A 14865-nucleotide genomic window follows, 5' to 3' on the forward strand; every position below is an offset into this window, starting at 1 on the left:
AAAAAACTTACAGGAATACTGAGTGTGTAGCTCAGTGTTAAAGTGCTTGCTTACCATGCATGAAAGCCTGGGCTCAATCTCCAGCACCACCACCAAAAAAAAAAAAAAAAAAAAAGGTTAGGGGACTTCTGATGTCACCTAACTGGTCTAGAACAGAGCTATACATAAAGCATCTGATTAGGTAGTACAAGCCTATAATCCTAATCTACTAGGAGGCTGAAGCAAAAGGTCCCATTTAGTTTGTGTGACAAGAATCATGGAAAGAATTAAATTTGTCAGTTGTGGTACCATTGTACATATGTACTCACTTTGGTGGAAACTGCCTTCTTACCATTCAAGGCAGTGTTCTTTCCAGTAGCCTCCTTTTCTGTCCATTTATTATCAGATTGATGTATCTTTTTGGCATTTAGTCACACTGAAATAGTGGTCATTTAGGTATATGGTCGCTGGTTTTATTGCCATCAGTGACTACTGCTGAAGGTTTTCAGAACCTCATGTATTTAGCCTGGTAATTTGGAAAATACTGTAACTTCTTTTGAAGGGTATTTATGGTACTGGAACTAATATTTTATATATATTTTTTTTTCAACAATTGAAAATATTCTCAAGTTCCTGCAGTTTAATCATGTGTTCCCATTAAAACACACACAGCACTCGATTTGACTGAAGAACAGAGCTGACAGTACATTGTAACAGATTTGTTGCCATGTGTGTAACTAACATATATTTTGACAGTGGGAGCCCCTTCAAGTGATAGAGAGACACAGCAATTAATCTGGATGGTGACAGCCCAACCCACTCTCAGCAAATTTAAGTACAAATCATCTATCTGGACCTATCCCAAAATTGTGGCAAAGGGGCTTCTTGGTGTTAAATGTTCTCTAGGATACCAGATTTGGCCCACCTATTTCCTTTGTGAAAATTTAGCTCAAACAGTGTATACCAGCTTAGGATGTGAGCTGGTAAGATACTTAAATCATTACCTGGAGTAAATATGCCAATGAAAAATATTAAGGGAATAGCAGTGTAGCTCCAGTGATATAGCACTTTCCACCAGGCCCAGGGTTCAATCCCTAACACCACAAAGACCGACTATTAGCAGTTTTAAAAATAAATATATTTGTATATTGCATACCTCCTTTTTTTTTTTACTGTCTTCCTAGTGGTTATTTGCTGTACAAGATGCAGACATGATATCCTATTTACAAACTATTACAACAAGTATACCTCCTTCTGGTTACACGTCTTATTAGCTATATATATGGTGACAAATCTGTTAACAGTGTATTGTCAACATTGTTATTCAGGTGAAGTGAGTGTTGTACGTTTTAATGGAAACTCATTTTTAAACTGTATTAACGTAGAGAACATTTTCTGTTGTTGAAGTACCGTATATCTGAGTTGTATTTAGCATTCTGAGAAAGGGCAGAACATCAGAGATACTATATAAAACAGCAAACCCATAAGACAGACCAAAGTATATTTTGCTGCCCTTTCTTTCCTATATAGATGCATCTGTATTTGGACGGATGGTAATAATTTAGGAAAGCAACAGTTAAGTAATTTAAATGTGACCATTGCTTTGAGTTGACTTTATAAATCTACTTATTGAAGAGTTTTTCCTGTATAGGTCCCTTAGCAAAAGACTGGTGTTTTGGAATTTTGTTTTTGTCTTTTTGAGATAGAGTTTCACTGTGTGGTTCAGGCTGTCTTTGAACTCACTGTTTAGTCTAAGTTGGCCTCAAACAGCAATCTTCCTGCCTCAGCCTCCTGAGTGCTGGGATTGTAGTTGTGCACCACCACACCTGGCAGAAGACTGTTTTATACCATATAGAAGCCAAAATGGGTTTTAATTTAGATCTGCAAAGAACTAGTTACGTTATCTGTGAATAAGTATGACAGTGTCATTTCTCTGTATTAAAGTAGAGAATTTTGACCATTTTGCTACCTTGTAGGACCAGGAGTGTAGCAGGAGCAAAAGCTAAGATACATAATGTCAGTGTTTTGGTATGAAACATTGGAGAGTAAACCAGATATTAGGATAAAATCTGAGAAAGAAGAGTAGGACTATAACTTCTCCTCTTCTTCCTCCTCCTCCTCTTCTTCCTCCTCCTCCTCCTCCTCTTCTTCCTCTTCCTCCTCTTTCTTCTTTATTATTATATCCCTTGTCAGGAGTTTTTATATTGGCAAATTGGATTTGTTTTTATGAGACTTTACTTCTTAGAATATTGTAGGTTTACAGAAAAATAGAAAGTACAGAGTTCCTGCATATCCTCATCTCTTCTTGAGGCTCAACAGATTCCCCTGTTAGCTAGACACCCTCATTTTTGTGGCACTTGAGAAAAGTAAAATGGCAGTGTATTCTCCATACAGTGTGACACAGAGCAGTTTCACTGTGCTTAATGGCCCGTGTGCTGTGCCTGCTTGCTCCTCTCCAACTCCACACTCCTGGCAAGCAGTGATCTTTCTGCAGTCTATGGTCTATATAGTTTTCACTTTTCCAGAATATAAAATATAGTTGGAATCATACAACATGCAGGCTTTTTAGAGTGGCTTCTTTCACTTAGCAATATGTATTTAAATTCCTCCATGTCTTTTTGTGGCCAAGTTTTGGCAACATAAAGCTTCTGTAAACATTTGATTACAAGTTTTGTTATAGACATAAGGTTTCAAGTCTTTTGGGTAAATACCAGCAAGCTCAGTTGTGAGATCGTATGGTAAAGGAACATGTTTAGTTTTGTAAGAAACTGCCAAAGCTCTAAAGTAGCGGGTGCAGGTCCTCATCTTCACCAGCAGTTTCTCTTGTTCCACATTTTGCTAGCATCTGTTATTGCCAGTGTTTAGGGGTCTTGGCTGCTTTGATAGGTGTGTAATGGTATCTTACTATTAATTCGCAATACCTTGATGCTGTATGATGTTCAGATATATTCATGTGCTTATTTATCACTTACGTATCTTCTATTCAGACAGTCCCCTGACACACACACTCTAATACTGGGGATTGAATTCATGGCCTTTGCGTTGAGCCACATTCCCAGCCTTTTTTTATTTTGAGGCAGGGTCTTGCTAAACTGTGCTTCTCCTGCCTCAGCCACCCAGAGTGCTAGGATTACAGTCATACACCACTATGCCCAGTTAACCTGTTTTAAAATTAAATTGCTTATTTTTGAGTTTTAAGAAATCCTTCTATATTTTTAATTCCAACCCTGTATCAGATGGGGGGGGGGGTTCCCCCAGTCTGTAACTAGTTTTTTCATTCTCTTAAGCAAATGAGATTCTGCTGGTAAGTGCATTTTCTATTGATCTTGGAAAATGTAAAAACGAGTAACTTAGAAGAAAAACTTAAGATCCCTCAAGTTCTTTGAATATTCTCCAATCCCATTTGGACTTAATCTGACCACTCTATTAATTGCTTCAACCTAAAATTCTTTCTGTATAGTCACTGTGGAACAGTGAGAGCTTCTTGTTGATGGCTTAGAAAATTGGTGATTGTTTGATCACTTCCTTTGCCCTGTTATATGTAATTCAATGTTTAAATGCAGGCTGGGAAGATAGCTTGGCAGTTTAAATGCCTTCCTGGCAAGTGCAAGGACCCAGGTTTGATCCCCAGTATCATATGCGGTGCCGGCCACCAAGACTGGGCACCACTGTAGCAAATAAATAAGCAAAAGATTTTTAATAAATAAATGTAGTTTTTAATATTTTAGTAACATTCTGCACAAAAATATAGTCCCACACTTGAAGTTTGTGCTAAATTAAGGACATAAATTTAAAATAATAAATGTGCACTAATCCAACAGCATTCTGCAGTATAACTTAAATAGTAAAGAGCTAAAAATAGGTTGTTTTTGTTGTTGTTGTTGTTGTTGTTTTTTGTTTTGTTTTGGTTTTTTTGCGGTACCAGGGATTGAACTCAGGACTTTGCACTTGCCAGGCAAGTGCTTATTCTACTGAGCTAACTCCCAGCCTTAAAAATAGTTGTTGAAAATGAGAACTAAACAAAATGAAAGTTTATACAATTCTCACATTTTCACTCTATTACTTAATCAATATTCTATCATTTTCTGAACATTGGACATTACTTGTTTGACCATGCTAACTACACGGCATAAAGATCATTATTATATTTCTAAATGTAAAAAATCTGGCATTACCAAGATAGTATCTTGCCAGTTTAAGTTGTCAGAGATGTAGAGTAATGCTCTTCAGCAGGAAGACTGAACTTTTTTTTTTTTTAATAAACTTTTTTTTTTATTGGCACAAGTCTTATTTATTTATTTATTTATTTATTTTATTTATTTATTTTGTGTGTGTGTGTGTGTGGCCAGCTCAGCGCACCAGGGGGCGGGGCTGGCTGGCATGTGGTGCTGGGGGATTGAAGCGCGGTCCCCGTGTTTTGCTAAGCTTGTTCTAAGTAGGTGCTTTAGACCACTGAGCCATCTCACCAGCCCCAAGACTGAACTTCTGTCAGGAAGATTGTTCTCCCCTTACAGACCTACTTATAAAAATGTTCTTTTTTTAGAGAAATGATAAGATAAAAGACAAATTTATCTATGTATGTGATTGTCTCAAACTACAAATTTGGATTCCCAAATAGCTGGGTATTGGCTTCCTTTCCTCAGTGATCTGCCTGCCCTGCACAGTCTACTTTCTCACACAGTTATTGTCATAATGGAGTACATTGCTTTGGTCTTAATGCTGTCAGCATGGCAGAATCAAGTTCCATAAAAGGCATTTGAGAGACAAACAACCTTTTTTATAAGAGGGAAGTGAAGGTGGTAAAACCTAATGTGTGTTCTGGTTTTCTGTGTCTGTGTGTTTTCTTATTCAGCCTCCATTTATAAATTGCAAGGTACTGTTTTGTTTTGCTGGCATTTTGTTTGTTGTGGTACTAGGGCTTGAACCCAGGGCCTTTGTGCCAAGTTATGTCTCCAACCTTTTATATTTTTAGTTTTTATTAAGACAGGATCTTGCTATGCTGCTCATTTGCCCAGGTTGGGGTCAGCTTGGAATCCTCCTGCCTCAGCCTCCCTGTGCACTGTACTTACAAATGCATACCATACACCTGTCTTCAAAAAAATTTTTATTGATACATTTTAGATACATATAACGATCACAGTCATAATAGGGAATTTGTACTTGTACATGATATAGCTTGCTTCATTTTTCCATTCTCCTGTCAACCCCTCTTCCCCTCATTTACATTTGAACTTTTTTTTTTCCATTTTTCAAAATCTGTTATGCATTGTGGTCCTTATACTTGTTTTCTCACACTAGAGAAATAATGTGGCATTTAAATGTGTGTCTGATTTATTTAACTTAAGAGTATGAGGATCTCAAGGTACATCCATTTAGCTAGAAATATCTCAACCTTATCCTTCTTTCTGGCAGAGTAATACTCCACTATAGGGGAAAACCCACACTTTATTCATCCTGGCTTTAATTATTTTTATTTATTTATTTTTTAGATAGAGTCTTGCTGTGCAGTTCAGGTTGGCCTTGAACCCACTACAGAGCCCAGGCGGGTCACAAACTCTTGGGAGTCCTCCTGCCTCCCAAGTGCTGGCATTACAGGCATGTGTCACCACACACAGTGTCTTCAAAATTTTTTAATCCTAAAGTTTATATGATTTTTAAGTGCTTTAAGTAACCATACTATGCAGTATCAGTATCAGAGCCAAACTTTAAAGTTGCACAACTATCTTTGGAATGTTTGTTAAAATGATTATGCAGCTTTTTTTTTTTTTTTTTTTTTGTCTCCTCCAGTGCTGGTCTGGGTTGCCTTGAGTATCTGGGAATTGAACCACGGCTCCCAGAGACTGACTGCTTCGTTTAAGCAGGCACTTAAACAACTGAGCTAATGGGCGGGCCCCCGGCTATTTTTTTATAGAAAGACTTGTATTTTTCTTTAGAAAAACTTTCCATGGGCTTTTCTCAGCAGATTAAAGTGCCTGCAAGCAGGCGCAGGGGCCTGGAGTTGGAACCCTGGGCCTGCTGTGCCAGCCCTGCTCCCAGGGCGCATTGAGACCTCCATTGAAACTAGGTGTGGTGGTGCGTACCTGTAATCCCAGCTCTTGGGAGGCTGTACACAGGAGGATCACTATGAGTCCTATCTACGCAGTGAGACCCAGTAGACCCGTAGTCCCTGTCCTAAAAAAAAAAAAAAAAAAAGAAAGACAGACTTTCCAAAATTTAGAGGAGAACCCTTTCTTCATCAGTTGGGGTTTTTTGTGAACTAAACTTCAACCTAGGTAAGGAGGAAAGCCTGAAGTTAGAATTCTCACTCAGACATCTGTCCTCAGCTTAAAGAGGGCAGTGGCACGAGGAGTTGGGTGATGCCATCTACATGGCTTGAGCCACTCTGCTCAGAGAAGCTGGGGTGCTACCTGAATACCTCACAGCTGTTTGAGATCCCTCTTTACCCTGCTCCTAGGGATTTCCTTGGTGTCTTGTCCTGTGTGGGACTCTGCATCCTGCCTTCCCGGCTTTCCTTTTTACAGATTACCTATGGGAAGAGTGTGTGTAGCACATTCTTTGGTAGCCTCTTGGAAGAGTAAGCTTGGATGGTATATTTCTATGGCCTTGTTTGCCCCCCGAAATAGTTTTGTTTTGCCCTGACCCTCCCTTACATCTCTGAATGAGTGAAGCCTTCTGGTTTGAAGATCATTGTATTTCCCTTCAGATTTCTACAGGCATTTTTCTTTCTACTTCTTGGTTTCAGTGTTGTTTTGTGATGTCCAGAACCAACAAATTCCTTTTTTTTTTTTTTTTTTTTTTTTTTTTTTTTTTAATGTTACCTGTTGCTACCATGGGAAGAGTGAGTGTGTGTGTGTGTGTGTGTGTGTGTGTGTGTGTGTGTTCGTAGTTTCCCAGAGCTATGTTTTGGGTGGAGGTTACCTTTCTGGCTGGGCATTTGATGCTCTCCAATTCTAGGAAGGTTTTTTGTTGTTGTTTGTTTGTTTTCAGTTGTTTTACTGATAATATTTTCTAAATTATTCTCTTTCTGGAATTCCTGTGCTGCAAGTCCTCCTTGGACACATACCCCCACCACCTTGTGTGGAACTGGTGATTTAACCCATGGCCTTCCCATTGAAATCCACCCCAAGTCCCTTTTTAAAATTTTAGAGTAGGATCATACTTAGGCTGCCCAGGCTGGTCTCTTGTTTGCAAACCTGGGGGCCGGGGAGATGGCTCAGTAGAGTTCAATCCCCGGTTCTGCCAAAAAAAGAGAAAAGTTGGCCGTCCACTCTTAAGAGTGCTGGAATTACAATCACACACCACTGTGCACGGCTGGATTCTGGGCCTCTGCTCATCTTTTAACTTTGTTTTCATATTTTCTACCTTGAGCCTTTTCATCTGCTCTCTGTGTGGATTTAACTTTTATTTCCAGCCCTCCAGTAGAATCTTGTCTCTCCTGTCATTTTTATATTCTAAGATCTTTCTTTCTCTGTCTCTCCCCCTCCCTCCCTTCTTCCCTCCTTCCCTTCTTTCTTTCCTCCCTCTCAAATATCTCATTATTCTGTAGTAGCAATTTTTTTTTCAGTAGCAATTCTTAAAAGATCTTTTGGTGGGCTTAATGGGTATGGGGTTTTTTTGTTTACTTTTTATCAAATTTCCTTCTCCCTGTGCACTTTGTTCCAAATTGCTTTTTATGAGTTTAACTCTCTCTCTCCCACTAAAAGGCCTTCCTCAGATTTCTGATAATCCTTGGTTATTTGCTCATTATCAAGATTTAAAGGCCTCAAAGCTAGATGGAGTGAAGCATACAGGCTTGAGGACTCACCACCCTGGGAGTCACTTGGTATATCATTTGTTGGTATAAGCAGTCAGGGTATGTGTCTTCAGCTATTTCCTCCATGGCTGCTGACATTCTCAGGGGGGAATTTTTCCAAATTCCTGTTTAAGCCTACGTGGATATTCTGGATGTAAGTCATTAAGGGAGGACTCAACCACATAAAATGTACATGTACCACTCAACCAGTGTCTTTGATGTATGATCATATCCTCAACTGTATATGTGACTGGCTTGGTGTCTTTCTATAGAGGTGGAGAATAAGACATCTCAGAATCTGACTTTTCAAAAATTATTTTCCTTAGGTTCTGCCTTGTTTGGGCCACCTCTCCTCACCTTGACATCTGAGCTTATAATGTAAACAGGTTGGTTTTGTTGCTGCTGGAAAGGAATTTGACCTTCTTGGTCATTTAAGTCAGTAACCATTGATTTTTGTGAATTCTAAAATTCTAGTGCTTTTTTCTTGTCTTATCCTTGTGTGATTATGAGGTTATTTTTGTTTTTGTTATAATAGTAATACTTTAGTTGGGTTTTGGAAGGAACAAAATTAGTGTATGGTTAACTATTTTAATCCAAAATCCCTTTAGAAGTATTTTCAAGAGTTAGACATACGTGGAACCAGGTATGATGGCATATGTGTGCCTATAATCCCAGTACTCAGAGGCTAAGACTGGAGGATCAAGAGGTTGAAACAGAAGGATCGGTAGAGACCAGCCTGGGGGCTACAAAAAGTGAGCACAAGGCCAGCCCAAACTGCATAGCAAGACCTGTCTCAAAAAGAGTTAGACATACTAATTATATAAGACATTTTTATGAAATTCCTACTGTGTGCCAAGTACTCTTGTCTTTTCCGCCCAGTGTACATTAAGTGTTCATTAAGTCCACAGTAGCAGTGTAATTAATATAGATGGCAATTTAAGAAAACACTTGAGATTATTATTCAAGAATTCAAGATATCATTATAGTCACTAATACTGAAGTTATAAAGTAGGTTAATACCTCTGTTTGAACAAATGATTTTAAACATTGGAATTAATACAGTTCTGTTCCTATGAGAGAATGTGTTTTTGTTTTTGTTTTTGAAAATGTTTTTAATACTGCCCACTAAGTCCAGAAATACTACTATAAAACTCAGTATTCCTTGTAATTATGTTCCATAGTCACCAAACACAGTGGGCAGATGTTGAGCCATTGCGCCTATGGAAAATGCAAGGCTATATACCTAATCAACCTCTAGTCGCATTTTCACCAACCAATCAGTAATAAACTTGTTTTCATAAGCAGTGAATTCAAAAAAGCACATAACTAGAAAAAAATATGGTGCTAAATCACAGGTAGGACTACACACTTGTTTACAATGTAGGAGTTGAAATAAGGCAAAATACTGCAGTGTTCAACTCCACTGAGGACTGGCTCTGAGGCTCCAATTTTTGCTTCACTGTGCATGTCTGTGAATGACTATAGAAGCTCCAGAAACATGTTAATTTGTAGGTTACATATATATTTTTTGGTAAGTAGGAAAATTCACAAAATAGAATCTGTGAGTAGTGAGGACAAATTGTATATCTTGTCCCCAGTCCCTCTAGCACTACAAGAAAAGGGTGTTTGTAATAATCCTTTGAGAAGTCATTGTAGATTGTGTGTATGTTTGTGCAAACAAATATAAAAGCTGCTGTTCTCCAGAGTTTGTAGTAGACAGTATGGAGATAATAGCCAGTATAAACTCAGTAATTAGCAATTTTCATAGCTTGCCTTATTGACTTTTACAATCTTGTGAAGTGTTATTTTTATTCAAAAAAAAGTGGTTTGATTGGAGTACTTCATAGTCCTACCTCTCATAGAAAAATAGGGACTTGTCACCTAAAATCTTAACCATTATTCAGCACTAGATCTCAGTTCCAAAAAAACTCGTCTTGCTTCTGGATCACTGAAGTTGCATGTTGGTAAAGGTAGTGTCATGGTGACAGGCTACAGAGTATATGTGTGCTGCTTGATTTAAATATAAGTCCCTCATAGGTGCTTTTATGTATAACTTAAATGATATAGAGGCTGTTAAATGAATCGTTTTTGTATTTAATCATTGTAATCCAAATGATAAGGATGCAGTTTACATGCTTTCTACAAAAAAAAAGGAAGAGATAAATGTAAGAACTAGCAGGTGGTTTTAGGATTTGATGCCTTCCTGAGATAATGAGCATTTGAAGAGGTCTGAGAACCTAAGAGATCTTTGGTAGCAAAGGTAAAATGTGATTAAAGATTTTAAAAATGAAAAAATATATATGTGATTTCCTCTTTAAAAATAGGAAAACAATATTTTCTAGCCACAGAATTTTTAAAAATTTTTTCAAAGATTTATTTATTTAGTACAGTGTCTTGCTACGCAGCTTGGACTCATAGTGATCCTCCTGTCTCAGCTTCTCCAGCGCTAGGATTACACACCATGCCCAATTTCGGTGGCAGGCATGGCGTGGGGCTGGCATGGCATGCAGTACCAGGGATCGAATCCTGGTGCTTGCACTTGCCAGGCAGGAACTTACACCACCGAGCTATCTCCCCACCTCTAACCACAGAATTTTAGAACTAGGAATTCTTTTTAAAATTATAAAATCCAGATCCAGTGAGCTAGCTCAGCAAACTAAGCACCTGCTTTGGCAAATGAGGGACCAGGTTCGATCCCCGGTCCCACATGCCACACCAGGCCCCACCTTAGGGTATGCTGAGCCAGCAACCAAGTGTGGGCATGGTTGCACACATGCACCTGTAATCCCAGCGCTGAGGAGGCTGAAAACAGGAGGATCACTATGAGTGGACCTGCATAGTGAGTCCCTGTACCAAATACATAAATGAAAATTAATTAATTAATTATAAAATCCAGTTACTGTATACATAAGAACATGAAATCCTGGGAATTGATTTGCCCTAAGTAACACAGTTACGGAGACCAATATACAAATTGCTTACCTTTCAATTTCACTTTTTCTCAAAGTTTTAGTCAGAAGATTATTTTTGTGCAAGTGTACGCAGCCAGAGTTGAACTGGGAACTATCACAGTGTTGTGCTCACTACTCGGACCCTGGAGCAAACAATCACAATAAAGTGCAGAGGCCCCACAGCCTTCAGAGAGGAATGCGCTTGCTTCTGGGCCACATCTGGCTCAGGATGTTTTAGAATTCAGGCTTTCTGAATTTTCATGGGAAGCTGCAAAACTAGATGTTGTTATGGAATATTGGCAGTTGTGTCAATCTTTAAAACCACAGTGACATCAAAACAAAAAAATGTTTGTGGGCCCCATTCAGGCTGCCAGTTTGAAACCTCTGTCATAGCAGATTTCTCTTACACTGTAGCTTTCTGCTCCTATGAAAAGGAACACAAACTAGTTTCTGTGACAGATAAATGCTGACAAGTTAAAGACACTGCCCCTAAAAGAGGTAACTATGTACAGATAGATGTATGGCTGTTTACTTCATGAAATTTTTTAATGTATTTTTGCCATGTGTTGCTCATGCGCAAAGATTATATATGTTTATTACATTAGGATTGATTCATATTTTGAAGTGAAATGTCGAATTCTGCAGCCTCATATGTTAGCAGACTTCCCATCCTTATCTAATGCACGCAAGGCTCTGGGCTAGCATTATCACTTGCTGAAGTGTGAATTTTATCTTGTTTCAAGGCAGTGGGCATTACGTAGCATCTGCAGCCAGAAAATATTACTCAACCTTTCAGTACTTTCAAAGGTAGAATGGCCCCAAATGCATCCCCAAATCTTATGAATTTCTTCCTGAGAAAACAAGGTGGTTCTAAAAGTGTGAGTTGATGCAAAACTAAACTGCTGATTCCTAAATAAATTATTGATGAACCTTTTTTCCATTAATGTCCAAAAGTAATAGATAAAAATAGGTATAGACAATTTAGGGAGAACAGTGACATTCAACCATACATTCAAAAAAACAAAAAACACCACAAATTATTCCTGTGCAGCTCAGCATTCACCATGTGGACATGCCTGAGTAACCTGAAAAAACATAAAAATGAAATGTTTACTTATACCACTATGCATAGGCACTTTGCCTTTTATTTGGGATCTGTTACATTTAGTTCTGCCAAGAAATTGTAAACATAGGCTTTGGGTGAGTTTAGTCCTCATCCCTCTTGGCTGTATACACAGGAATGGGGTAGCTGGGTCACATCTTATCCAAAGGTTTAACTTTAATAGGTACTTCCAGGTTTCTAGTGCACCTAAGTCATTTCAGACTCCACCAACAGTATTTGAGTTCAACCTGTTCTGTATCCTAAGCAAGATCCTAACCCATCTTAGCTTTTTCATTTTAGTCATTTTAATGGGTATCATAGAATATACATTTCATGTGTGCTGAGATTGCAAGCCTTAGTTACCTATTGACATTTTGTCTATCTTCTTGTAAAATTCTTTGCAAACAGACCCTGTAAACTTTAAGTGACTTTTAAAAAGTTTATATGCAAACATTCTTATTCAGAGAGCTAGCTAGTTTCCCCATGAACTCCAGTGCAGTAAATAAGTAATTCCTCTGAGAAATAACTTTTGAGAGATCATGAGTATACTTAAAATCAAGGTGGCTTTGTCCCACAAAAATTGCCTTCCACTAACTTTATAGTAAGTAAGAAACCTTGGCTGAAATATTTTTTTGGGCAATTCAGACTACCAACATTAGTAAGAAAGAATAAACTACAAATAGTAATAAACAACTTCTCAAAAATTAGCCATTAAGGAGTAGACATTGCCTTTTGGTTTTATGAACTCAAGAGGGTTATTTTGTTTTGCTTTTAAGTGTTTTTGTTGTATGTTTGTTTGATTGATTTGAGACAGGGTCTCAGTATGCACTTGAGGCTGGCCTTGAGCTCACAACAATCCTCCTGCCTCAGCCTTAGGAGTGCTAAGACTACAGGTGTTCATCACCACACCAGTTTCTTTCTTTTTTCTTTTTTGTATTTTAGGGAAGGGTCTACAGGGTTATTCAGGGTCTCACTACTAGATCGGACTCATAGTGATCCTCCTGTTTACAGGCTCCCAAGAGCTGGGATTACAGGCATGTGCCACCACACCCAGTCTCAATTACCATCACAGCATGCCCAGGGGCAGGGCTGGCACAGCAGGCCCCGGGGATTGAACCCCCACCCCTGCAAGGGCACTTTAATCCACTAAGCTATTTGGCTGACCCACCACTCTGATTTCTTTTTCTTTTTTCTTTTTTTTTTTAAAGAGGTGTTGATTTATTCCTGAACAACATTACCATCTCCAACGTGTGACACTTAAGCATGCTGATCTACTCAGTCCCAGTTAGAATGTACATATACAGACAGGCAGAAACACGCAGTCCTGCTCCTTTCCTAGAAGATACTATCACCACAGGGCAAGATAGAAGGGCTATTTGTCCTTTACAATCCTTTTCCCCTTGTCTCTTGTCTCCTATTTCTTATCCAATGAAAAACAAATAGACATTTCTACTTACAGAGAACTCCCAAATGTAGGAATGCCAAATGTGCATTACCAGTGCTACTACCACCACAATTGCCTACTGCCATTCTCATATTTGGCAGATAGATTACAGCATTCTTTCCTAGAGTTCTCTAAACACTTAGACTCGATTACTTGAAATGATTCCTAGCTGACATCCTCAACACAGAGATGGTTATTTTTTTATTATTATTATTTATTTATTTATTTATTTTGCAGAACCGGGTATTGAACTCAGGCCCTTGTGCTTGTCAGGCAAGCGCTTATTCTACTGAGCCACCTCCCCGGCCCCAGAGATGGTTATTTAAAGGATACCTTTTATACAAGACAGTTAAAGTCAGAGGGCCACTGCTGGCAGTGTGACTGCTTCAGAGGTGATACTGAGGTCACCAGAGTCATCCTGAGTCCTGAATCGTGTTCTGAGTTCCTTTTCCCAGGCATTTAGAACATGCCTCAAAGCTGGGAACAAGCTCTCCAGGACACTAAAAGAATACAACAAAGCTGGGGGCTGACCTGGAAGCCAAGAGATATGGGCAGTGAATACCCGTAGTGGGGTTAGGGCCAAGCAATTATCATTTCCCTGGTTCAGGTGAAAGGTATATGAGACAGGATAGCCTAGAAGGAGCCCAAATACAGTACAGAGATTCCAGTCTGAGGAATGGAGCCTGCTAGGAGAGAGTTAGGTCCCTCTGCAGCTCCTGCAAATGCATGGTGATCTCAGCCACAAAAACCTTCACGACTTGAAGCTGGTCAGGGGAACAGAGGGAAGGGTATGGTTGGGAGGTGGAAACATCCACCAATGCTACAGTGCCAAGCAGCACCTGCTCCAAGTGCTGACGTGCATGCTTAGGACTGACAATGAGACAATCTTCTCCGACCTCCAGGATGTGAAGTCCTGGGATGAGGAGACCCAGCCTCTGCAGTTCCTCCAGATAACTCTGGAGTGCCAATGCTGCTGCACAGTTGTAATCATAGAGCACAGCTGGCTTTAGGCCCCGGGCCACAGCTAGTAACTCTCCAGCTAAGTGAAGGCAGAGGGCTCTGGATGGACCCTTTCTCTTTCCTATGCCCAGGGTCTGCTGAGCAGCTGCCACCAGCAGCTGCGGGCTTGGTGGTGACATGAGATCTGGAAGCAGCTTCAAGCATGGCCTCCTTAGCTAGCCATAGTTCTTTTCCCCTGATCACATCTCAGCTCCAGACACTTCAGCCATTTGCACTTCCACTGCAGGTTCATGGGCCCAACCACACTGGTTTCTAAAGAAGTTTTTTGCAAAAAAAAAAAAAAAAACCCTCATCTGTTAGCAAGTAAAATAATAATTGGAAGAGTTGATTTAGTAAGAGAATGTAGTTTAAGTTGCCTTTAAAAAATTATCTGTACACTATAATATTAACCCACATCTGACAAAAAAACTAAACAAAGAAAGGGGATATAAACGAAGGACCATTTTGTATCTGTATATACAAAATAGTTAGGATAGTTATACAGCTACTTTCTCTTACTTCGATGAGAAGAAAGACTTGTACTAATAGTGTTTGGACAGGATATCATGTCTGCATCTTGTACTATGAATAACTGCTA

General features: G+C 39.2%; 1 long non-coding RNA gene and 1 pseudogene across 1 annotated transcript; one reads left to right on the forward strand and one right to left on the reverse strand.

Moving 5' to 3' along the window:
* The first annotated feature begins 134 nt into the window (after positions 1-134).
* LOC111816629 lies at positions 135-13115 on the forward strand. Its single transcript, XR_002820982.1, has 4 exons — positions 135-145; positions 1387-1390; positions 6329-6332; positions 13033-13115. It is a non-coding gene; the product is annotated as an uncharacterized LOC111816629 (long non-coding RNA).
* A 508-nt stretch (positions 13116-13623) lies between these two features.
* LOC101561784 lies at positions 13624-14493 on the reverse strand (annotated as a pseudogene).
* Positions 14494-14865: the final 372 nt, after the last annotated feature.

This window comes from Octodon degus, unplaced genomic scaffold, assembly GCF_000260255.1.
Source record: "Octodon degus isolate 3935 unplaced genomic scaffold, OctDeg1.0 scaffold00036, whole genome shotgun sequence".
Lineage (NCBI taxonomy): Eukaryota > Metazoa > Chordata > Mammalia > Rodentia > Octodontidae > Octodon > Octodon degus.